This window comes from Papaver somniferum, chromosome 7, assembly GCF_003573695.1.
Source record: "Papaver somniferum cultivar HN1 chromosome 7, ASM357369v1, whole genome shotgun sequence".
Lineage (NCBI taxonomy): Eukaryota > Viridiplantae > Streptophyta > Magnoliopsida > Ranunculales > Papaveraceae > Papaver > Papaver somniferum.
Genome location: NC_039364.1, coordinates 257097184 through 257121856, shown reverse-complemented (window position 1 = coordinate 257121856; position 24673 = coordinate 257097184). Strand labels below are relative to the sequence as shown.

General features: G+C 38.6%; 2 long non-coding RNA genes and 1 pseudogene across 5 annotated transcripts; 1 reads left to right on the top strand and 2 right to left on the bottom strand.

Annotated features, from left to right (window-relative positions):
- Positions 1–10106: 10106 nt before the first annotated feature.
- Positions 10107–10240, top strand: LOC113300808 (annotated as a pseudogene).
- A 1072-nt stretch (positions 10241–11312) lies between these two features.
- LOC113293677 lies at positions 11313–13673 on the bottom strand. 3 transcript variants are annotated; one of them, XR_003332455.1, is made up of 4 exons: positions 13174–13673; positions 12738–12882; positions 12213–12576; positions 11313–12113 (listed from the first exon to the last, which is right to left on the bottom strand). It is a non-coding gene; the product is annotated as an uncharacterized LOC113293677 (long non-coding RNA). The 3 variants fall into 3 exon arrangements; XR_003332454.1 differs by having other exon boundaries at positions 12213–12882; positions 13174–13307; positions 13397–13673; XR_003332453.1 differs by having other exon boundaries at positions 12213–12882.
- A 49-nt stretch (positions 13674–13722) lies between these two features.
- On the bottom strand, positions 13723–16022 carry LOC113293679. 2 transcript variants are annotated; one of them, XR_003332457.1, is made up of 5 exons: positions 15609–16022; positions 15046–15192; positions 14401–14442; positions 14048–14324; positions 13723–13927 (listed from the first exon to the last, which is right to left on the bottom strand). It is a non-coding gene; the product is annotated as an uncharacterized LOC113293679 (long non-coding RNA). The 2 variants fall into 2 exon arrangements; XR_003332456.1 differs by having other exon boundaries at positions 15046–16022.
- Between the last annotated feature and the right edge of the window lie 8651 nt (positions 16023–24673).

Genomic DNA, 24673 nt, shown 5'->3' with positions numbered 1-24673 from the left:
ATCCTTGAAATTTCGACTCAAAACAGAGATAAAGATAAAATCAAATGGAGGCATATAGTCTTCAGGAGCTTTTTCAGTGAAAAGTATTTATAATTTTCTTATAAATCAGGAACAAGAATGTAAAGACCCTCAAGCTCGTCAACGCTTTTAGACTAGTCAAGAGACGATTTAGCCGTTAATAAGTCGATTAATTAAATGTGAACATTAATTAATAAAAATAATCTAATAATAACTTGGAAATAAAATTAGTACCATTGGATAGATCTAGAAAAGTTATACGAAACGGACTACTCAAACGCGTAAATCGGATAGCATACGAAGAATATATAGCACTCGGAAGTTGGATGTCGAAGTTTTACAAAAATCAACCGGAGTTGACTCAGACGTTGACCGTTCACCGTTGACCGACGAACCGTGACTTAACTCTCGCCGTTGACTTGAGTATTTGACTCAGTTGTCCGTACCTTTAATAGTAGTCCGCTAGACATGAATTAACAGAGTTCTTTTATATTTGAATTTTGAAAATAATGTTAAAAGGAAACTTGTCTTCCTTCTTCTTTTGTTTTGTTGAGAAGGTGCCGCAGGATTTTAGTTTGTTTTGAGTTGAGTCATAGGTTTTCAAGGTGGTGGTGTTATAGTTAGAAAATTAGTAGGAGAAATATATATAGACCTAGGATAATTAGAGGTTTCTTTTGGAGATATAACTTGTGAGAAATTTATAGGTAGAGAAGTTGTTGTTGGTGATGATTATTATAGGTTGATGAGAGAAGTTTGTAGGAGAGGGATGGTTAGTACATGATCAAAATCAGTAGTAGAGATAAAGAGAGCAAGTTTTGAGAGAGAATTATTTAGAGAGCAAGTGTTTAGAATAGAAAGAGTTATGTTGATGAGTTTGTTCTTGATGAAAAAATGACGATGGAGACTTTGGAAATTAGAATTTAGTCGACTATTAAACCAAGATAAACCCTTTGTGTGTTTAGTATGTTTTTGATGATGTGGGTTTGTGTTTGTTTTAGTAAATATCTTAGAATCAATCTTATGATATCCTTTGAAAATCTATGATTTCATGTAGTGGTATTTTGTTCATTGGACATAATATAGACTTTTCTAGGTACCTTAGTGACATCATTAGACTTAGCTCTCTAAATTATAATTGTAGTTCGTCGGGTGGTATTTATGTTGATATAATGTTTGTCTCGTTTGGTTGAGTATCGAGTGAGATATCAGTGATAGAAAATTAGTCGACGCAACCAATACCATGTAGAAACAGTCACGTTGATCAATATGTATGGGACTATTTAGATAGGTTAGAGTTGGATCTAGAAAATATTCACTACGCAGAAATTGTAGAGAGTGATTCCTTGATTCAAAGGAGCCATCGTTCATCTCATTTGGATTTATAGTCAGTAATATACAGACCTTGGAAGTTGACCTCTAGAGATGGTTTTAGAACTAAACACTTGAATGATTTCTGAGAATTGGGTGAAGAAGATGACCGAGTCAGTTTCTGACTTAGCTGAGTTGGGTGAGTCAGACCAGATCGGGTCTTGGAGCGGGTAATCGGGTCGGCTAGTGGGTTGACCCGTGGGTTAGGAAAACGGGTTATTGGGTCGGTTCATGGGTTGACCCGATGGGTCTTAAATGGGATGTGTGCTGGTTAGTGGGTCGTGCCCATGGGCTTGGGTTTAGGGCCAGAAATAGTATTTTGTGCTTTTGGACTCTTTATGGTCCGAATTAGGTTTCGGTTCCTTCTGCAAAGTTGTAGGGTTTTTCGAGGGATTTCGGATGGTACCCAATTTGACCCTATTTGGATAAGTAGATATTGTTTTATTCCAAAATTACTTATTACTAAGTTATAAAATCATAATTGGGCTTAGAACCATTAGATATGTTTCACTTAGTTTATAACTAGACAATTGTATGAGATTATGTTATAATCCTTGGGTGAGCCTTTTGGCTAATCTTTAGACTGCTTGTGTGATTAAAAGTTAATTGTTATTAACAATGATCGATTCAACGGATGAACCAATGGATTATGGATCTCAAGGTATGCGAGGCTTGTCATCAAAAGAGGTGGGAATCGATAACTAACTCTCTTGTATTCATTATTGTTTTACAAATCTATCTTTTATGAAATGCATGCATATATTTGTTACTATATGATAGTGTGTGTAATACAAAATAGTTTTCTTTACATTTTGGTATGGGCTTGGATCTTTCGAAACAACTGATATCTGTGTTTTGGGAGTATTTACTTATTTTCAAAAGTGATTCTTTCCATTGACTGGAAAGTGGGTACAATCTTTATTTATTGTTAGCATGAAAGGGAGAAGGTTTCCTTTTGATTGGTGTGTGATGTGTGTGTGCCCAAAAGATATATCTATATTTATGCGCTAAAGGAGTGAAAATTGCTGCCAACTAATAAACTAATAGGTGTGTGACACGTCACCGAATATTACTTTCCCTATTTCGGTACGGGCCATGTATATCTCATACATGTTTGTTTACTGTTCTTTTAAATCACTTCCAAAAGTTATTATATTATGTTTTGGTGTTTGGAGAGAATGATGTTGAGAATCTTATGTCTGATTGTTGGATTTGACATGCGAGAGGTATAGGGTTCTTCATGTTAAAGTTATTCCATCGGCTATAACGTTAACACCATTAGATCTCTTTAGATACTTGCTATGTAGAGTGCGCGTAGAATAAGGTACTGGTAAGGTACTTATCGTTTATGACTTCGAGGCCGGAAAACCTCACGGTACTTTAATGATCATTGAAGCTTCCACAACAGTCATGCCTTGCTACTCCGAAGGAAGACGTCACTCAACTATTATTTATGTTGTGTATCTGTTCCGGTTTATTGTTGGTAAAACTTTATATTTCAGTACAATTGACTATCTTAACATGTTTTATTTTGTTTTCCGTTTTTCTAACGGTTTTCAGTAAAACCCGCATTATCTTTAAATCATTCTAGTGATTACTTGAAAGTTAGTTGTTATTTCTACGGGGCACCCCTTTTAGGGATGATGTGCTCACCCATTCCCACTTTCAGTTTCAGAGACAGATTCAGATCAAGTTGTGCATGTGGCGATGAAAGCTTCGAGGAGTTGGTTAGCTTCCGCTATGTTTATTTTTGTGTTTATATTCTATTTGTAAACCAACTCATTATTAAATATGTATCACTTGAGAGGAGTTCTTGTATTTATTTCAGAGAGGGTTTAGATTCAGGTTAATCTATGTTTAGAACTTTTTTCTAAATAATTTGAATAGATGTTTTAGATTGTTAGTGCCTCATTTTATAGTTAATCTCTTGGATTAGTCAGGTGCTAGCTTAGGGGGAGCTACAAAGAAAACGACATTATGGATTTTCCGTGGAAGAATTTATGGAAAATAAAAGCAATTTCAAGAATGAAATTATTCATTTGGAAATCAGTTCAGAAAGCTTTACCAACTTCAAGTAGTCTAACAACACATATTTCCAATATTTCAGTAGAATGTCAGATGTTTAACTCTCAAGTACAAGAAAATGAACGACATCTTTCAGATTATGCCTCTTTGCAAGAGCCATTTGGTTTGGTTATCTTTAATCCATATTAACAATCCTACATCCACACACTCAATAAGTAATTGCGTCAAAAATTGGATGGAAAATATGATACTGTTTTGATATCATATGAAATTGCTACCATGTACTCTGGTTTATTTGCAAACGTAGATGCTCAGTGGTACGGAAGAAAGGATCCAAACCAGACAATGTTGTTAGAGAAGATAAACAAGTTTTTATATTCACCATCTTCAATTACACCTCTGACAAATCCTTTACCTAAAATGGAGTTTTATCAAATCCAATTTAGGCATCCTTAACCACAGATTAAATAATTTTATAGATGTCGCTTTCAAGAAAGAAGATTTATCAACGGGATTCGCGTTTATTATATTTTAAGTAGATCAAGAGGAATTTATGCATATCGAAGCCGGTTCAGATAAAACAACGACAACAGTTCATGCAGAAGCAAAATCAATGTTAACAACTACTTCTTGGTTAAGAGATAATATTCTATATAGTATGTCAATTGTCACAGATAACGAAGGTGTTGTTGACTTCATTAATAAGAAGTGTAAGGAAATATCATGGGAAGGTGAAAACACAATTAAAGAAGTTGAGGAGATTCTGGATACACTTCCACAAGATAAGGTAAGATACATAAGCACAAAACACAATTCGGATGCGGATGCTACAACAACTGAAATAAGAATCAAGAGTCTTCAATATTTATCTTTGCACATCCGGAAAAATATTAGTAAATGAAGTACATAATATTTTTGATAAAGATGACATTATAAATATATTGTACTATATTAATTGATTTATTAAATTTAACCTTTTAGAAAATGAAGTCTGACATTATTCAATTAGCTCCCAGTAAATTGAAATTTCATTGTGCTATCAGTAAAACTTTGTACTAAAAGAAAAAAAAATGCCGATAAATTTGAAATTCGGAAAAGGAGTAACATTAAATTTTTTAATGTAATTTAACGTGCATATATATATATATATATGCGTATGTCGGTAAATTCTAGAGCCCTGTCAAGTTTCACAAAAAATGACAAACAACAACCACGACAGCAACAACGACAAAGAGCGCTGTAAAATATTGGTTTGGTTTTTTCGTGGCGAGTAGACAATAAACATCATTAGCATGTTTGGATACTATTTTAGAAATTGATTTTTAACATGTTCGATTATGGGCATCCAACTCAAAATCAATTGGCAATGAGTGGAGAGGTTCTAAGGATTATAAACCGCAGGATCTTAGATACCCAGACAAGGTGGGATTAATAATCTCAACGGAAATTAAGAATGTCAAACAATACTTTGGGTACACAACTTCAAAACGACTTCTAAAAGAAAAAAAAAACTTAAAAGAAAAAAAATGTTTTTTCCTCTAACTTTTACTAATTGTATCCGGATCCAAACACCCTATGGTTGCATAAAGTGTAATTGTATCCAGATCCAAACACCCCATGGGTTGCATAAAGCGTACGCCATACGTTAAGATTTTGTTTTTGGGAAATTACGTAGTATTATTATAATTATTGATTATTAAAAATTATTGTTTAAGAAAAAAAAAAGAAATATTGATTATTGATTTTAATATGTTGTAAAAGGGTATCCCTATCCACTACCTGGCGTCATTAGGGGCGACCCTGAAAGAATTAGGGGCGACTGAATAAGACAAAATAGGTTAAAAATACTTATATGTCCCTTCATAATTGGTAGTTTAGTATTTTTTTTTATCTACCGATTGCGACTATGTTCTACTCTTCTTTGAGAAATTCAAAATTCCATTGGTTTTGAAAAAATTTGAATTTTGGGCTACCACCACAATCGGTAGATAAATAACATCACGATAGATAATAAACATCACGAAACAACCGATTGTGCAAACAAAAAATTTAAAATTCAATTTGTTTTTGAAAATTTCGAATATTGGACTACTAGCACAATCGGTAGATAATGAACATCACGAGACTACCGATTATATAATCGTTAGATAATAAACATCACGCGTCTACTGATTGTGAAAATAGAGAAACTCAAAATTTCATTGGTTTTTTCGAATTTGGGACTACTAGCATAATCGGTAGATAATGAAACATCACGAGACTACCGATTGTATAATCAGTAGGGTAATAAACATCACGAGTCTACCGATTGTGAAAATAGAGAACTCAAAATTTCATTGGTTTTTGAAAATTTTGAATTTTGGGCTACAAACACAATCGGTAGATAAAGAACATCAGGAGACTACCATTTTAACTACTGATTATAATTTTCGTAACACAAACCAACATATATCAAACTTAATTACCGATTGTAGTATTGTCTACCGATTATGGTAGCTCCCAAACTCGAAAAATTTGAGATTTTTTCAAATTTCAATTTTGGGGTAACTTCACAATCGGGAGACATGGTAAATAAATACCCTCCGATTGTAGGTTATTTCAAAATAACAAAACTTTAAAACTACATATGTACATATTACCCTTCGATTTTCCTAGCATCTACCGATTAATAAATTAAACTACCGATTGTTGTTTTATCTACAGATTATGGAGGGTAAAATTTCATTTCGATAAGGGGTAGCTTAGATTTACGCTTGGGTGACCTTTTTTTATCTTTTTGTGTCGCCCCTAATTCTTTCAGGGTAGCCGCTAATGATGTCAGGATTCACTACTGAACAATCTGCACATGCATACAAGAAATCTTGACAAAGCACCAACGAAAGTCTTGACACCAAACCTTCGATTTACAAGAATAAAACACCAAAACGTACTGGCCAATCTGTTAATGGGGGTACCATTTTGCTTGGGGTGTACCAAGTTGCATATAAGAAAACAAATATTCTGGTAAGGGCTTGGTACACCCCCAAACAAGATGGTATCCCTCATTAGCAGCCATGTAATTACTGGACCAAGAAGCTAGTGTTGTATTTGGGCAGCAGAAACATTAGTAATCAGCCGTAGAGTCAAGCTTGTATTTTTCTTGTTTTGCATTTACTCCGACAGTCCGACTCAATGGAGTTTGAAAGGTCCAAAGATGGCTAGAGTTCGATCGTTAATACTAGAAAAAAAATCAAGATTAAGGTTCTCCATTGAGATAAGAAGTATCCCAAGTTTGATTTATTGCCTGACCTTAGTTGACTGTTAAGTATTAAAAACCTTGACTTTTGGTCTTCTGGATTGCAGAAGGGAAAAATGAAATTTACCCTACAGGACATGTAACAGTATATGCCGGAGTCTTTACTCAAATGTTTATCATGGGTTCTAATAATATCTAATACGTTTCTTTTTACATGCTCTGTGATCCAAAATTTACACCAAGATGTAAAATCTAGATCATTGGTGCCGGATTACAAGATTTAGAAAACCAAAGTCATCAGAAAATTTAGAATCAATCGAGAAAAGCAGCTTTGTAAGATTAGGGGTGAGCATTTGGCCCCTAATCCGCGGATTTAAATCCGGGACCAACCTTTCATTTGCGGATGGATGTCTAGACCGTTCGTTAATGGATTGGATGCGGATGGAATTTTTGAAATCCAACGGACAACGGATTGGGCCCGGATGCAACCTTGAAAATCCGTTGGACGTCCATATCCGTTAAATTAAGGGCATTTATATAATTCTAGAAAATACTATGGATCATTTAGGAATTTTTAAGATGTTTGCTTTGGGTGTTGTACATGGCATATTTATATTTGTATACATATATAGGATATGTAGGTTTTATAAGGAGTCATTTGTGTCAGCTTATTTTCTTTACTATAAATTTTAACTAAAATAAATCTATTGGATTATCCGCATCCAATCCGTCCATCCGTTGGATATGCATTGGATGCGGATGTCAAATTTGAAATCCGTAATGCAATGGATTGGATGCGGATGAGGCGAAAACCGGTCCATACCGGCCCATGCCCACCCCTATGTAAGATCACCACACCAATGACTACAAAAGCCCATTTGCATTACATGGGCCGCATAACACTGGAGGCATCCCCTAAGGCCCTAAATGGATGGTAGAGTCTCAAACTGGATTGCACAGACGCGGACGCGTAGACGCGGACACGGACATTACAAATTTCCCAAAAAATTAGGAGTGGACACCTAAATACATATATTATTTATATATACAATTATGTATTTATACAACAAAGTCAAGTGTTTTAATCCTAAAAATTAGAAAATAATGCTACATGTGTATACATTTGAAAAGAAAATGAGAGATTGTTTGTTTATACACGTCGAAGGTCAAACAATTATCACTATTAAACACATGGCACAATCAAAATGCATTCTTAGAACAATACATGCCCAACCAAAAATATATGTGATGTTATTTCCAATTACAAAATCCTAATAAAGACTTAAATGATTGATCTAAATGTTTGTCTTTCTTCATAATAGTAAAAATAAAGGAAGAAGTTTAAATGAAAATGAAAAAAAAATGTTCCAAACACGAGTCATCGGTGCGTCCAAATAAGACGCGCGCGGGACACGCATATTGGTGCGTCAGACACGCGTCGTGTCAGCGTCTAACGCGCGTCCTGTGTCCGACGCGAATCGGACGCGGACACGACTCCAAAAACGGAGCGTCCGTGCAACCCAGGTCTCAAACATTGGAAGATTGGAAATGTTTTTTGTTTTTGAGAAGAGTGTATGAAATATGAATATAAGCATTAGGACATCAAAATGCACATAAACGAGAGCCGAGCGTCTATCTAAAATCACAACTCCATTGGGATTGAAGATGAGACGCCAAACGTGAATTGGAATTTGAGGTTGCAGTAGTGGAAGGGAGATTGGAAGCCTTGAAATTGAAGAAGCACATGGCAGGTGATGATGCAGTTTTTTAAAGATACGATACAAGAACTAGAAGACCTTGAAGCCATGAATCAGATACACACAATTGGAAGTTATGCTGTTTGGTGCTAAAACACCAAAATATTGAGCTGAATAAACAACTTGAAGCTGAGTGTAAAGAAGCTAAGAAAAATCTTGAGGATTTCAAGAACGATGCAGAAAGTTCAGAAAAAGACAATTGCTGTTTACAAGAGCAAAAGTGAGTTGAGCAAAAAAGAAAAACGCCATTGCAGGGGATCCAACCCGGGCGCGTGACAGGCAGGATTACTTACCACTATACTACAACGACCTGATTTATTATAAGTTTTCTGAGAAAATTGTTGCTACTTGACTTGGTTTTTTGAACCAACCAAAATAATCAATTTTCTTCTTCATTTTGTTGGTTGTTCCACACTTTGAATTTTTTACTTTTTTAATGCTAACTTGCATTTTTGAATTCTTCCTCTCTGACTACTACAGATATTAGCAAGAAAATGAAGTTTCTTTTCGAAAGAGTTCAATAAAAATCTGGCTGGCCTTCCCATTCTTCCGTAAAGTGCTAGCTTTTTTTCTACGCCTTGGCAGGCTAATAAATTAGTCATTGGCTTGAGGTATGCTAATGCTAATGGTTGAATTCGTTTTTGGAGCTAGGACGGTAGGACCCCATGTCTCGCACTCTCGTGGGCGCATGTTGAGCTAGGCTAATGTGCGAATTCACCTGACAAACTCCACTGCACAATCAAGCACATCAAATTGTGGATGTCCAAACATGAAGAATTGTCGCAGAACTGAAACTAAAACAATCGAGCGGAGGAGTTTTGTTAGGAGATGATGTTATTGGTTTTGGTGGTGGAACCAAATGTTGATCACTCTTTCGTCATCCGGCTTATTGCTGTGCATGGCCTGGTTAATGGAAAAATGTGAAGATATTAACTGGACTTCAACTAATACTTAGGATTTATTTCATTCAATGGATATTCGTGATTCTTAATGTTTTAGTGTTTTATCTTTTGTCCCACATCTAAGGAAAAATGCAGTTCTTAATTATGTTTGCAAACTAGAAAACAAACTTAACAAAGATCAATCGCAACGATGGAGAATCCAAAAGCTTACTAGAAGCGAAGTAAAGATGAAAAACCTCTGGAAAGTGTTAGAGAGATAAAGAGTTGTTTACAGCGGATTTGGATCCATGAAGTTGCACAATTCTTGTTAGGAAGTTCTAGTGCTTGTTTCATGGCTAAAAGATAAAGCCGTTTGGATATGAACCGCATCACTGCATTGGAGAGTAATTGCCTAGTTTACAGAAGTCACCAACAGTGATCATCCCAAACCCAAAATTTGATTTCTTTTTTGCCCAGAGATGTTGTCAAAAAGATCCTGCTTTTGGGCGCAATGTTGCAAGAAGATTATAGGTCTACACGGCCCAACATCTGGCAATCAAGTACCAATTCAGGTACTCAATTACTAAATTTTCAGGAAACAATGTTACGGACCCTGTCGTTCCAGCCTTCCAGGCTCAGTATCTAACACCAAAAAGTTTCCGAGTGTAAAAATTAGAACTATTAATGCAGTTATACTGCAACTAATTCTGTAAACTGCATTTTCCAGGGACCAGATTTGTAGCCTTCCATTGCACTTTGGAAGGGCGCTCGCCTAAGATAATTAAAAAATTATAAGATGAGGTTGAAGTGCAGCTTGGAATCATACTTACCTGGATGGGGTCTATGTCTAATCATTAAGGGTCATGGCCTAGGTTAGTGACTTCCATTGCTTGCAATTTGGAAGGGAGCTCGCCTAAGATCTCCCCATTGAGGGAGAGTCCCCTGAACAACTTCACAAACCCATAACTTTTATGTTGGCTGCAAAGACATTTAAAAAAGTTGCATCTACTCAGTGGGGCAACACTTTGTAGCCAAATCTTGGCTGAAGTAGAAAATAAACTAAAAACCAAGTTTTTGACTATGTTACATCCTTACGCCAACGGGTTTGTTGCACCGTTGACAACACAAAAAGAAAAGAAAAAGAGAGCGATTCCTCGGACAGAACGAGAACAGACGTATTTTAAAATACATTTTGATTTGGTCCAATACTAAGTAAAATTCAATAAGGGCGATTGGAAAGCATGTCGAGATTCAGCAGTGAAGTCAAATAAAGCCAGTTAAGCATAGGGACCAGTTTGTTTTTCCTTTCACTACTAGAAAAGCTGGACTTCATAAATAAAATGTCCTTAGCTATATAGTAGAAGCCTTGTAAAACTGTAAATGGAGTGGTAATTTAATGTTCTTTGTTTTTGACTAATTTCAATGGTTAAAGCTTTTCTGATTTGAGTGCTCTTTTATTACATCGCAGGGTATAGTTTGAATGGGAGGGCCGCTGCGTCTCTTCCAGTAGCTTAGATTGAAGAGGAATTTTCTGTTAGATGTTGGTTGCCGCATCCAGCAACCCTACCAAAAACTAATTAAAAACTCTGGCCTGGGTTTGATATTGGTTGCCGCATCCAGCAACTTTTGAATCCTGGAGAGCTTGTTGTTTGCAATTGTAACTTGACCGTGTATGACCTCGAATGAAACATCCACAAATGCTTTTACCAAAATCGGGTATAATTTTCAGTTTCATGTCCATGAAGAAAGCTGTAATTCCATGCTCTGAAACCATTCAGGCACATGGAACCTATCACGAGGACATTTTTACATTTTTGGTTATGAATAGATGACAAGTGCTCAAGAAAGATTTCACGTTATATAATAAATACTGACTAGTCAGACTAAATAATCAAGGAGGAAGGAGTCGGCATGGTGATTTGAAGAAATTTTTGCAGTTGTTCGGATTAGCTGGAGTAATGTCTGCTTTTCCAATATGTGAAATATAACATCAAGATTGAAGCTGCAAGTAAAGATCTAGGAATCGGAATCAAATCCACTGTTTCAATTCAATTTTCCGCAGCATTAAACCCTTGCCTCATTACTCAGAACATCAATAGCTTCTAGAAAATTTCGTGAAATTTACCGGGAACATCTCATTAGAGAAGGTAATAGTTTTTTGGTTTTTGCTCGGTGAAAAACAAACTTGTTGGTCAATATGATTTTCACTATCAAGCACCAAAGTATAGCACCATCCATACATTAACATACTAGATTTTGTGCCCGTGTTACGCCCGGGCAGCTCCTAAAACTTGTTTTTTCTTTCTTTAAACCATTTATTTGTTCTCGCCTTCTCCCTTCGCGATGCATTTTTGATTTGGTGTGGCTCGCCTCGCCTCCATACCAATGCATTTTTGATTTGGTATGGCTCGGCTTCGCCTCGCCCCCGTCCCGATGCATTTTTGATTTTTGATTATACTGTTATGCAAACAGAAACGATCCGTCTACACAATGTATTCTTGAATTGTATTGTTATGCATACAGAATGTATTCTTGAATTGTATTGTTATGCCTACAGAAACGTCCAATGATAAGTCAGGACCACCACCACTGAACTTAGAAGATGGATTTGTTGATTTAAATGATCTCAAAATTTTGTACGTGGCGGAGAGCTAAATAAGATATAACAAAGATGATTTAAATGTGCTACGCCCGGACGGACTCGAAACCATCCTAGGCACCGTGATTAGGATTCTTGATTTGGTGTGGTTCGGCTTCGCCTCGCCCCATCCGATGCATGCTTAAGATTATTTTGGGAGTACCAAGTACATAGTTTCGGCCAATCTGTGTCTGTTGTAGTGGCAGAGATAAGATCCAATTAGCAAAAAGTGTAGTGGAATAAGATATAATAAGCAAAATTGCTGATCCATGTCCATTTTTGACTCTTACCAAATTTTTACTTTCTGGCGGAGTTATTCCCCCGATGAAACCCTGCTTCTACCCCATATACTACCTAAGGTAGCATTACGAACCAAGTCTCGGAACTTCTCATAATAATTACATTTAATATCGTGGATCAAACTTTCAGCCATGTCAAGCATGAAAGATGCTAGAAGCAACGTAAACGGATAGAAGACAAAAAGACTATGAAAACAGTCCCCGTTAAAATTGGATAGAAAGAAAAAAGGGCATGAAGAAAATAATGAGAGATATAAAATTACCAGGAGGAAAGTTAAAGAAGGATAATTAACCAAATGCATCCTTGCAAACTGATGCATTTCATAGAAGACTGATGACGACGATATTAGTGTTCCTTAATGTAATTTTATTTACCGAGCAAAAAAAAAAAAACGATATTACTGTTGCCTTACTAAAAGATAATAAAAAATTTGTAAATCCATATGCATGCTTAAGAAAAACGTAGTTAGAGAACATAAAATGGACTTAAGAAAAACCAATGAACATAGAACTTACTTAAGAAAATCCAAGAGAACGAACAACCCAGCCTTTAGCATCCATTGCCAAAGTTGTTCCAGGAAACGAAGAGTATAGATCCATTTGATTTTCATAGATTTATTCAAATAAATCTGATCAAAACTGCTATCGATATGCAAATCGTCTGTAACAACACAAACGGAAAGATGGGTCAATTAATAAATTATACGATGTACATCATATCACACTCAAATGCTGGTGAATACCTTTAAAACAAACTTCTGCCATATGAAGCAACGTATTTTACAACGTATACATATCAGAGGATGATCAGTGAATAAGAGAAATGCAAGTAATTATTTTGATAATGAAAACTCAAAAAAGAGAAAGATCAATAGATCTTTGTGGTGATACTGAACCCTAAATTAGTCATTACGGTGTACCAAATTCATATTACAAAGAAACAAAGACTAACCCAATAATGAATAGTATCCACCGAGCAAAATCTATGAATAATCTCTTGCCAAGATTGTCAAGCTAACTACGAAATTTGGTCGTTCCTCCCTCGAATTTTCTTTGACGGTGTACAATGAATCTAATCAAAAGAAGCTGTTAATCATTGTAGAGCCAAAAACGTTATTAGTCGCTGCACCAATAGGATGCAAGCAATCTTTCAAACACACTTTCGTTTTACTTACCTTCGAACACACTCTTCAACCACAACAATGTTAGCAAATTAAGTAAGCAATCAAACTAAAAAGAAAAAGAGAATGAATTGAAGAAAAAGCAACGGACCAATCCCACTTGCTAACCTGCACAAAGAGGATGCTACAGAAATTTTTAGCAAACAACTTTAGCATAAAAAAGATATATTATTTGCACAAAACTACATATTCTAGTGAACACAAATTGCTTTCTCTTCCAACTTCTTAATATTGATACTGTAAAAATTAGTAAGAGATTCTGATCAGATATGTAATTAAGATAAAATTTAGCAATACCTATACATATCATTTTAGACAGCTTCCCTCTGCCAAGCCACAACATGCCTTATTATCAGTAAAATTGTTGCAGTCATCCACAATGGTCACCAAAAAAAAAAAAGCTTCATCTCTAGCATGCATCCACAGCACCTAGTATGTTAAATTGTAGGTCAAATTTTCGATTTCTTCTACTTTGTATGTTGTGCTAGAGTTCCCTCCAATATCTTCCCCACTTAGTATGGTAACCTGTTTCAGCAGATATAGGTACAGTAACATATAGTGAAAGCTCATCTTTCTCGTACCCTGCAACAGATATATTTGGTTCCCGTGGAATCCACGACAACCATTTCAGTAGCGCCCATTTACCTTGGGTCCGTTACGCAATCTGCATTACATGCTGGACTGCAAAGCATACTTTCCATCTCATGAACTCCTGGATGCAAGCCAGACATCCTATATAGTATCATTTATCTGTGAAGCTTGTCCATTTTGCAACGCATGTACTCGTCATCGTATCATCGTATCGGTCCCAATTATGACAACAAAAAACAATGTGTCTTGTGTGGGTCGGTGTTAAGGTCAAAAATTTACTGCATATTATTTATTTTTCCACCAATTGATTGCTGCCCATTCTTAGCATAGCCTACATGTAAGTTAATAATTAACATACGATGTCATGCAGCTATCCAAGAATTATTGACATTTTTCGAAATGCTTACCATGATTGCCATTGTCACTGCCCTTGTCCCCAGTTAGAATACCTATATTTTCAACCATTTTATTAGATTGGAACAGAACTTGTTTATCCTAAAAAGAATTGTATATGCAGGGTAACTATGTTCAACTTTGCAGTAGCCATGTTTGCAAAACCAAAACCAAAAGAAGAGCATTGATGTTCCATTTCCCATCTTACACCTACAGGTTATCTCAACATGATCCTTAGATGCTGCCTAAATATATATAAACAGGACATCCCATGCATCTACTTACAGATCACGATTCAACGAAAGATCAAAATGCAATTTCACTCCATGTTCATATAAAAATCTGGAAAAAAACAAATGGTCATATTGAATGGTAACGATCTAGTACCAATAAAGAAGATGGTCTTATTAAATCAAAATCTGGAACACGCAAATTTCACATGCCCGAAATGTGCCACTCCATTGTGGGCAGAAGATCAATGAGTTATTCTAATACTCAGTATCGTGTTATTTCCTGTAACTGCAACTATACTTCATACATATAGACCGTGCAAGAGAGTGTGAAATAAATTTTAATAAGCATACATGGTTTCTGGTTCATGGGTTTTTAATAAGCATACATACATGCTTTAATAAACAAAGAAAAAATGATCAAATTACCTTGCATCGGACTCTCCACGAATAGTGGTACAAAAGATACAATCTTTTTCGCCTTTCTCATTCTTGTCAACAACACCATTAGAAAAACATCTGATATTTTTTGTGGACGAACATGAGAACAGAGAATTGATATCCATGAATAACCGACTGCGAATTAACCAAGTATCAGTATATGAGAAATAAAAACCCTAAATTGTTAGGACTACATCTGCAGTATACTGAGCGATTGACCAATCGAGTCTCGCCAAGTGTCCTCTCCAGGTTTAACTGTGACCCTCTTCTCTGAGCGATTGTAGGAATTCAACAGTGACGCTCACCATTCACCATTCAACGTGGGGGCTCGCACCGCTTAGGATTTTAAAGGTTTTGATTTCTATAGTTTACAGAAGTCATTAAAAGCGTTCATCTCAGATAAAAATTCTGATTTTGGCCAAAAAGACATCATACTGCTTTTGGGTGCAGCGTTGCCTAGCAAGAATTGTAATAGAAAAGATAAAATTCTGATATTGGCCTACATGCCCCAACCTAGAGTTGTAAAATAAATAGAAAAGATAAAATAATACTTTCATTACTAATCCATGCTTGGTGTAAATGAACATTGTAAGACATCTTTCTTCTCCAGCTTCGTTGAACCTGAATTTTGTACCATGACTTGCACACCTGTTGGATTCGTGATAGAGGTTGTCAAAACTCTAGTGACTTGGTTTCGGGTCACGAAACATGAGCCTTAGCTAGTACAGAAGTACGTAGGTAATCCATCTTTAATTGATTCGCATATTTCAGTTCTAGTTCTAAATGATAGAATAACTTTGCCGATAGTTTGATATAAACGGAATACGTAAACTTTACATCTAGGTTGCTAAACTCGATTCCAAGTACTAATAATGCAAAAGGAGTTGATACTTGATAGACAGAAATAAAAGGAGCTTAATAATTCAAAAATGTGCAGCTCTTTTTAAAAACGTGAAACGTTTATGAGCTCATATGGGCGCGGTTTCTTCTGAAATCTGAAACAGAATTAAATAAAATTATAGAACTAATTCATTGCAAAAGGAGTGAGCTCATATGAGCACATCTTCTTTCTTCCAAGAAATTCATAAATATAGAACTAGTTCATTGCAAAAGGAGTGAGCTCATATGAGCACATCTTCTTTCTTCAAAGAACTTTTAAAACTTATGGGAACCCTACCGCATTGTGCATGCTTTATTAGTGAGCTCATATGAGCACGTCTTCTTTCTTCAAATAACTCTCAAAAAAAACTTATGGGAGCCCTACCCGCAGTGTGCATGCTTTATTTTACACAAAATTGGTTAAAAAGACCAAAATCAACAATTCCTGGGTGAAATGGACAGTTAGATTTTGATACTGTTTAAATGGACAAAAATGTAAAATAGGCAGGATGTAACCAGTTTCGTCGTGCCCATTTTCAAATATTTTTTCTTATTTTTAATTTACACAGGATGTATCCAGTTTCATCCTTGCTATTTTTTAAATTTAAGCTAGGATGAAACTTATTATTTATTTTTTTTTGGCCATTTCACCCAAACTATTTTTTACTCGTCCATTTGAACCGTGATTTAAAAATATTTGGACAAATGACCCATTTTCCGTTTATTTTATCATTTTTCTTGGAAGTCAAGTGATAAAAGGTTGTATTTGAGCTAATAAATTTCCTTCTGACCGAGCAATGTGGGACTTTAAATAATTTCCTGACTTGGATCTTGTGAACACATAAATTTCGAAGCCATCCACGTGTTCACAAACAATATTCGCATACATTCTAATTCTGAAATTGTACGTCGTATATGTAAAGGGATGATTATATCGATTCATCGACTCTAAGCCTTCGGGCTTGTCATTGTCTAGTCGAATATTATCATAAATAATGTTCGTATAAAAGGGGTAAACAGAGAATCAAACATAAATGTAAATCACATGACGTTCAATGTTGAATGTAAAGTGGTGAAATATAAATGAGACAAAGATTTACGTGGTTCGGCACTATGGCCTACATCCACGGGGCTGGTGTTTCACTATGTATTGAATGATTACAAAGATAGTCAAATGACTTTAGAGTACACATAGGTCTGCGGAAGTAGGGGGATCACTTACTCTTCCTATTTCTCTCTCTTATATTCTCTTATCTTTTCTCTGGATTGGTCGACCCCTTATCTCTTAGTGGAGAGGGGTATTTATAGGGTTGGAACGTGGGTCCTACTTCTAAGGTGTCGTTGTAATCTTATTTTATTGTGCTTTGTGCCCATTACGCAGAGGTCTTCGGCATATGCTGCGGCCTAAACTTGAATACGAAGGGTTATCCTCGCTTCTTCCACGAGCTGATTGACACGTGTATATCTCTTTGGTATTTAATACGGGTAGATGGATCTCTGCTCGTGTCAGACAAGTGTCTCTTAGTATGGTCACATCTGTGTCAGTCAAACTCCCTCTCAGACGTTGATCTGGGATCTTCCTCGGGATTGGGTGTACTAACACCCAAGGGGTATTATCTGGTGCTCCTCTAAGCCATCATACCTTTGTGATCCTCTGTCCCTGACCGTCAGATCTGCTGACCGGTGGAATCTTCTGATGAGATGCTTGTTATCATGTTTTGAAATCTTGTTTTGCATGCCTTCCACGTGTGTCTTCCTGTACACGTGGTGGATGATGAAAGGTGTACACACAATTTGCCCCTCTTCTTCTGACTTGGGTGTATTTTGCAATTTAAAAGAAGAAAGGCCGTCCTACACGTTTTATCTCTCCTGATATAACTTCCCCTATAAATACGGGCACGTTTCCCACTTTGCATTAAATTTCCCCATAACTGCTCCTTGGTACAAGGGACAGTTATTGTCTTCTCTAGATTTATAAATAGGAAAGAGAATGTGAAAAAAACTTTTATCCTCTTCTTGTCAATGTTCATCCTCTTCTTGTCAGTGTTCATCCTTTCTTTGTTTTCTATTCTTGTTCTTTAGTCATTTATTATCGTCTTTCTTGTGAGGAAGATAACAACATTCAATTTTCTGTCTCTTTCGCTCTCGACTGTTGTTTCCCATGTATCACAGACAACTAGCTTTTGATATCTCCGATCCTCCTATCTTCGACTGTGGTTGGTGCTTGTCGTACTCTTCTATACAGGTATGGGGTTTTTCATTAGCTGCTCATCATTGATTTATCTATGTATCTACCCGTTTGTTTCCTGCTGCTGTATTCTTGGCTTTGTGATGAAGAACACACATGTCGAAGCATATATGCTTGCCCCTGTTCTTTGTTACAAAGTCTGTGAGTCTGTATCTAAGTATTATCCCTGAAGTTTGATGGGGTATTTCTGGTTATTTTTAGTTCTTAGGGTTTTTAATGTTTATCCGGAAGAACCTTCAATTATGGGTTTTTTGATCTTTAGTGATCTCCTCGTATTCTTCTCTAAACTGTTTTTGTGTTTCCTTGTAGATATGTATGATCGTCCGCGGGCTCCTTACCAAACCCCGCCGTCTAGTCCGCCAAGATCCCCTCCGCGTCGAGATTCTGACAGATCTCCACTTGGGTAAGATCCTTACAAGTCTTCGCAATAAGATCCTTGGGGTCATAGGGTTTCATCTTCCTCTGGTGCGAAGGCTGTGCCTACTAAGAAAGGGGATTTGCCGAAGGGTCCTTCTGGGTCTAGGTATGCTGTTAACCGCGCCCCTTCTCGTCCTCGTGAAGATTCTAGGAGTACGCAGGATCCTCCTCATGATGACTCTAGGAGTACGCGGGCTCCTCCTCCTCGTAATGAAACATTGGATGTTCCGCCCCTTCGTTCAATGGCTCCTCCTTCAGTGCCTCCGCAGAAATCTTTGCCACATCCTCCCACGGTTTCTTTCAAAGGGAAGTACTCCAAGGGTACTATGTCGAGAGCTGATCCGTCTAAAAATATTCCTTCTAAAAGGAAAAAGCTTCGGAATTGAGTCATACTTCTGATTCCGCAGACGAAGAAGAAATTGTCCCGGTGATACGCAGCATTTCAGTTGGTAAGAAGAAGGTCACTTTCAAGCATATTGATCTTGAGATGTTCAAGGAAAAACATGAGCTTCAAGATATTGAGGTTAGCTTCTATGCCCTTGACGATGATATCACTTACGATCTCCTTGCTAAGTATCAGTTTGATGAGTTTCATCTATTGACTACGGTTGGAGCCTTCGAGGCGGGTCTCATGTTTCCCCTATATAAGTCGGGTGACTCCTTTTATTATGACGTGTTGGCTAGTCGCGAAGGCTCTTCCACAAACACTCATAATCTTTCCGTGTCACAACTATCTGGGAATTATCTTCGTGCACTGAAGGAATGTTACCTGCGAAGCAAGGGAGAGACTATGATGACCTGCTATGTTCCAAATCCTGCTGAGAGAGAGTGGTACACTCCTCAGAACTTTAACAGTTCCTTTGGGGATTATGTCAACAGTAGAAACCGTAAGCCATAGAGTGTTAGTCTTCGTAACATTGCTGCTCCTCGTGGTGAAATTCGTCTTTTGAGTGAGGTGAGTGATGCCAAGCTGAAGTATGTTCCTGGTACTGAGGGATCTGCTAAACGGAAACTCTTTCGTGCTCGTGAAAGGATTAAGCGTGACCATGATTATGAATGACATGCTACTGTTATTGAGGTAGTTTGTCCTTGGGCTTATGGTTGGATTCCTGGTCCGCGCGGTTGGCGTCCTTCTGAAAACTGCAAGCCTCGTGAAACTCCTCCTGCTCGTTATGGAGATTTCTGTCCTTGGCGTCCGAATTTCGCGGGCATGAATTTTCCTTACGCTCTTGATGTCGTTGATGGAGATGAGGAGGAGGGTTCTGGTGCTACCCATCCACGAAGAGTGCTGCTGCTGCCAAGGTATAGTTTCTTCTTATATTCTCTATTCTATTTGCCCCTTTTTCCTTGCTTGAAATAATTTTCATTTTTGAAGTGAGGGAAAAAATGAGCCTTTGTGGGGATGTGTACTGGTTTGTAGGTGTCGAAGAAGAAGAAACTTGGACCCAAACAATCTTCTACTGTGGTTACCGGTGAGGCTGAGGTGAGGTTTATGAGGAGGTTACGAGTCCTGTAAACGAAGGGTATGCTGAGGATGAAGAAATGTCCGATGGAGAAGAGCGTACCGACACTTCTCACCCTGATGACGAAGGTGGTAATGGTGAAGAAGAAGTTCGCGGGTGGTGATGGTGAAGAAGAAGAATTGCCGCGGGTGGTGATGGTGAGTCTGAGGGTAATATTACCGTTGGTGGTACTGGCGGGGGTGGATCTGCCCCTGTTGGCGATAATATTGTTGGTGTGGGTACTGCCCGTTATTTCCCCTGAATTTTCTTTGGTAGGATATATTCCGCGGGGGAATCCTTTGATGTGAATGCTGCCATGGGTCTTGCCGAAGACTTCTCATTGCTTTCCCCAAATGATGATTGGGATGTGCTTGGGGATATTGGTAAAGAAGATGCCACCGGTCAGCAGGCTGAAAACGCGGTGGTCATACTGAGGCTGGTGATGTCGAGACTTGCGCGAGTGAGGGGAGAACAGCCAAAGGGAAGTCTGCGGTTGAATCTCCTTCAGAGGATTTCCCTTACTCGCTAATGCCTGAAGGCGAAGATGCCATTTTGGCTTGGCTTAAGAAGAAAATCTGATGTTCGTCCCCAACCCTGCCCCAGTGGTCCCTGGTGAGAAGAATTCTGACGCTTATACTCGTCAGATGATGCAAGTGTCTTCTGAAGTCCGCGTTGCTGAGATGTGGGAGAAGAATCTGAGAGCTTCAGAAGCTAACCTAGTGGTTGACCCTCCCTCCTCTGTTGCTGATATGATGGCCATAGCTGATGGGTACCAATACGGTTTTCCCCAGCAGCGTGTCTTAGAGGTAAATCCTTGTACTGATTCCCTCATGATATACGAACATTGTATTCTTCGCGATATCCGATCCCTTGGGTATAATAATGTTTGTTGTTTGTGACATAGATGATGAGGAGCGAACATTGTAACCATGTTCTATACCAATTCTTTAAAGCAAAGTCTTTAAAGTTGGAGGCTAAGCTTCGTCATAGAGAAGAAGAACTATCTGCGGCCGAGATGGAAATAAGTGAACTGGGGTCGCCTGAAGGAAAAGGAGCGGCTGGGTAATGCGAGGAGAGTCTCCGTTCGGAACTTTGCTATCCGCAACGAATTGGAGCAAGCTCGCAGAAATGTATCGTCCCTCACAGGTTCGTATTTTATTGGTTTACTCCTCGTGATTCCCTATTTGTACTTTGGTGTTCTGTCTCAGTCTCCCCACCCTATCTTCAGTGGGTGGAGTCCCCGAGCTCATATGGCTTCGGAAAGAAAGGGAACGACAGAAATCCCGCATTGCAGAGTTGGTGGGTAAGTTGAAAAGCGAAGCCGTAAAGTGGAATGCTCGTGCTGATGAGCACAACGCCTTAGCAGCTGAGTGGCGTGAAAAGCGAACACTGATGGTTGATATGCAAAATAAGTACAATCATGACCGTCGTGTTTAATGGTACGCTGCTATGGACGCGTGACAACCTGCGTGATGCTCGAGGACATGCTTCGGACTTAGAGGCTAGAGTGCGCTTTTTGGAAGGAGAGTTACAACAGGCTCGTTCTTTCTTAGGCCCCGGGGTTAGGGATAGTATGCTGCATCTTTCCGAGGAAAGATAATGCTAGGGTGAGGTTGGTGCTCTTAGTAAAGCCCTAGCAGCGTCTCGAGCTGATGTTGCTCGCCAAGTGGAATCTGAAAGAGATCTTGAAGTGAATGTGTATCGACTCCATAAAAGGATGGGGGAGATGAATGACGAAGTCAACCATCTTCGTCACTTGGATTCAATGAAGCAGGTAGACTTAGACGCGAGTCAATTTGCTCTTACGAACCTTCAAACGGATTATAAGAAACTATCCGACGAATATGACTTTCTTGATGAGGCTCGGGACGCAGTTGTTAATGAGTATGAAGAGGCTTCGGCTAATGTCGAAGGTATAACCTCGTTTTATCGAGTGTGATTCTGTTATTTCTTCGTTTTAACCCCTTGGTATTTCTTGTTTTCAGCACTCGAGGGACAGCTTCACGCAGCAAATGATGAGCTTAAAAAACTCAATCTGCCTTAGTGCAGCAGGAAGGACAAGCCAACTATTTCAAAGGGTTGGCCGCGTTGAGGAAGCAGCGGAGATTGCCTCCAAAGAGGCGGAACGCCTATCTGCATTGCTGTCTCAGGCCAACCAGCGGACCGCTGTTATCACTTATAAAGCTCGATGTCAGTTGGCTGAAGAGACCAACAAAGTCCTAGATAAGATTGAACTTGATCTTAAAGTCGAACATGGTCTTGTCAAAATTATCCGCGTCGTCCCCTTCCCGCGCCCTTGCCTGGTTCTTCTGGGCCTTCTTCAGGTGGTAGCGTACCTTCATCTCGCAAGACAACCCTGTTGATGGAGCTGTATCGTCCAAGTAGATTTCTTTTATTAGTCATAGAAAGTTGATCCTTGTTGATTATATAATTTCGGATCATTTTTTGATGTGTTTCCTGCTTTATCTTATTTGCTGAACTTGTAATCAACTCTTTATGAAATGGATCATCCTTTTGGCATACCTGCGTTATCAATTCATCTTTTATTTTAAGTATTGTGAAGTGTTAAACTAGAAATAACTTGCTTTGTAAAAAGTTGAGAGTGTTTGGGTGCGACACCGAAGGTAAATACCTTCGTGATCGTCTTGAGACCTGTCACCCCGCTGGCGAATCCTGGGCCAGAGGATTCCCAAACGGTGGGGGCCGAGGCAGCGTTCTAGGATATGGAATGCTTATTTGAAATATTTACATGCACCCATTCCGTCGACCCGCTGCCTTAAAATTGGTTGGGTATCTCTTTCTGCTGGGTGCCTTCCCCCTGGTCTTACACTCATAGACACTGATAGGGGAGCCCTGAGAGATTGTAGATTAACTACTTTCCCCAATATTGTTAATTTATTATGTAATGTACATGCGTTCACCCAGCGGGCCTTTTGACCATTTCGTTTGCTTGAAGATTTCCCAAAAAGTTTTTTGATTGATAGGTTGAGGCCTGCTACTCCTCGTCCAGAGATAGAAACATGTAAAGCGGTTACGCTGCCTTCTTCTTCTGGTATTCTTCACGCAGATGCAAAGCTGCGCTGCTCCTATGGGTAGTACGGTTTGAGCCATTTAGCATTCCAAGGGTGCCGGAGGACCTCGCCTTTCAGATTGCGAAGATAGTAGGAACCGTTTCCCGCAATGTCGTGTATTATAAAAGGTCCTCCCCATGTAGGTGCTAACTTTCCCCATTTCTTCTCTCGTTGATACTGCGGGATTGTTCTTAGCACATACTGCCCTTCTACAAAATTTCGAAGCTTAACCTTTTTGTTGTACTCTCTCGCTAGTCTCCGTTGATAATTTTCCATCTTTTGCAATGCTGCTTCCCTCCTTCTTCCAGGTCGTCCAGTCTCTCTAACATCATGTCTGTTGTGAGATTTTTCTCCCATGCTTCGGTCTTTGTGGTTGGCATGAGGATCTCTGTTGGGATGACTGCTTCAGCTCCATAAGTGAGGAGAAATGGGGACTCCCCAGTGGCAGATCTTCGTGTTGTCCTGTATGCCCATAATACATTGTGTAGCTGTTCACACCATCGCCCCTTGTGTTCGTCTAATTGCTTTTTGAGGATAAGGGCGAGGGTCTTGTTAGTAGCTTCCGCTTGTCCGTTGCTTTGAGGGTATATGGGGGTGGACTTGTTTTTCCTTATTTTGAAAGTGTCGAAGAGCATGTCTATGTTTTTCCCCTGTAATTGTTTACCATTATCGGACACGATTTCCGCTGGTATGCCGAACCTGCAAATATGTTTTGGAATATGAAAGTAAACACGTCCACGTCTCTGATCCTGGCTAAGGCTTTGGCTTCCACCCATTTACTGAAGTAGTCCGTGGCTACTATCAAAAATCGTCTTTTCCCTGATCCTTCGATGAAAGGCCCAACGATATCTATGCCCCATTTTGCAAATGGCCACGGACTATCCACAGAATTCAACGTTGTTGCTGGTGCGTGTATCTTTTTGGCGAAACGCTGACATTCTTCACATCGTCGGGACATTCTTGCAGCATCTTGTATCATTGTGGGCCAGTAATATCCTTGCATTTTTGCTTTGTCGGCTAGTGATCTCATGCCGCTATGATTCCCTGCGTCACCATAATGGATGTCGTTTAGAATTCGATGCCCCTCTTTCCTGGATAAGCAACGTAGTAACGGTCCGAGGAAAGATTTCTTGTACAGGATCCCATCCCGAAGATCATATCTTCCTACTTTGGAGAGTATTTTCCTGGTTTGTTTGTGATCCGCGGGTAAGGTTCCATCCTTGAGAAACGCATGGATCATCATTCTCCAATCATCTTCGTTGTTGAAATCTTCGTCTTGATTTGCTCTTGACAGGATATCTTCTTCGTCAAAATCGTCACGGATGTCTTCTCCCACCTGATCTTCGATATTTTCTTCCACTGTATCTTGATTTGTAGCAAAGGAAAATTGTGATGCAATCGAAGGCTCGTATACCCTTGTTATTTTGATAGCTTCGATACTCTTGTCCTTCAGCATGGATGATATATATGCTAGGGCATCCGCGTGCCTGAGATCCCTT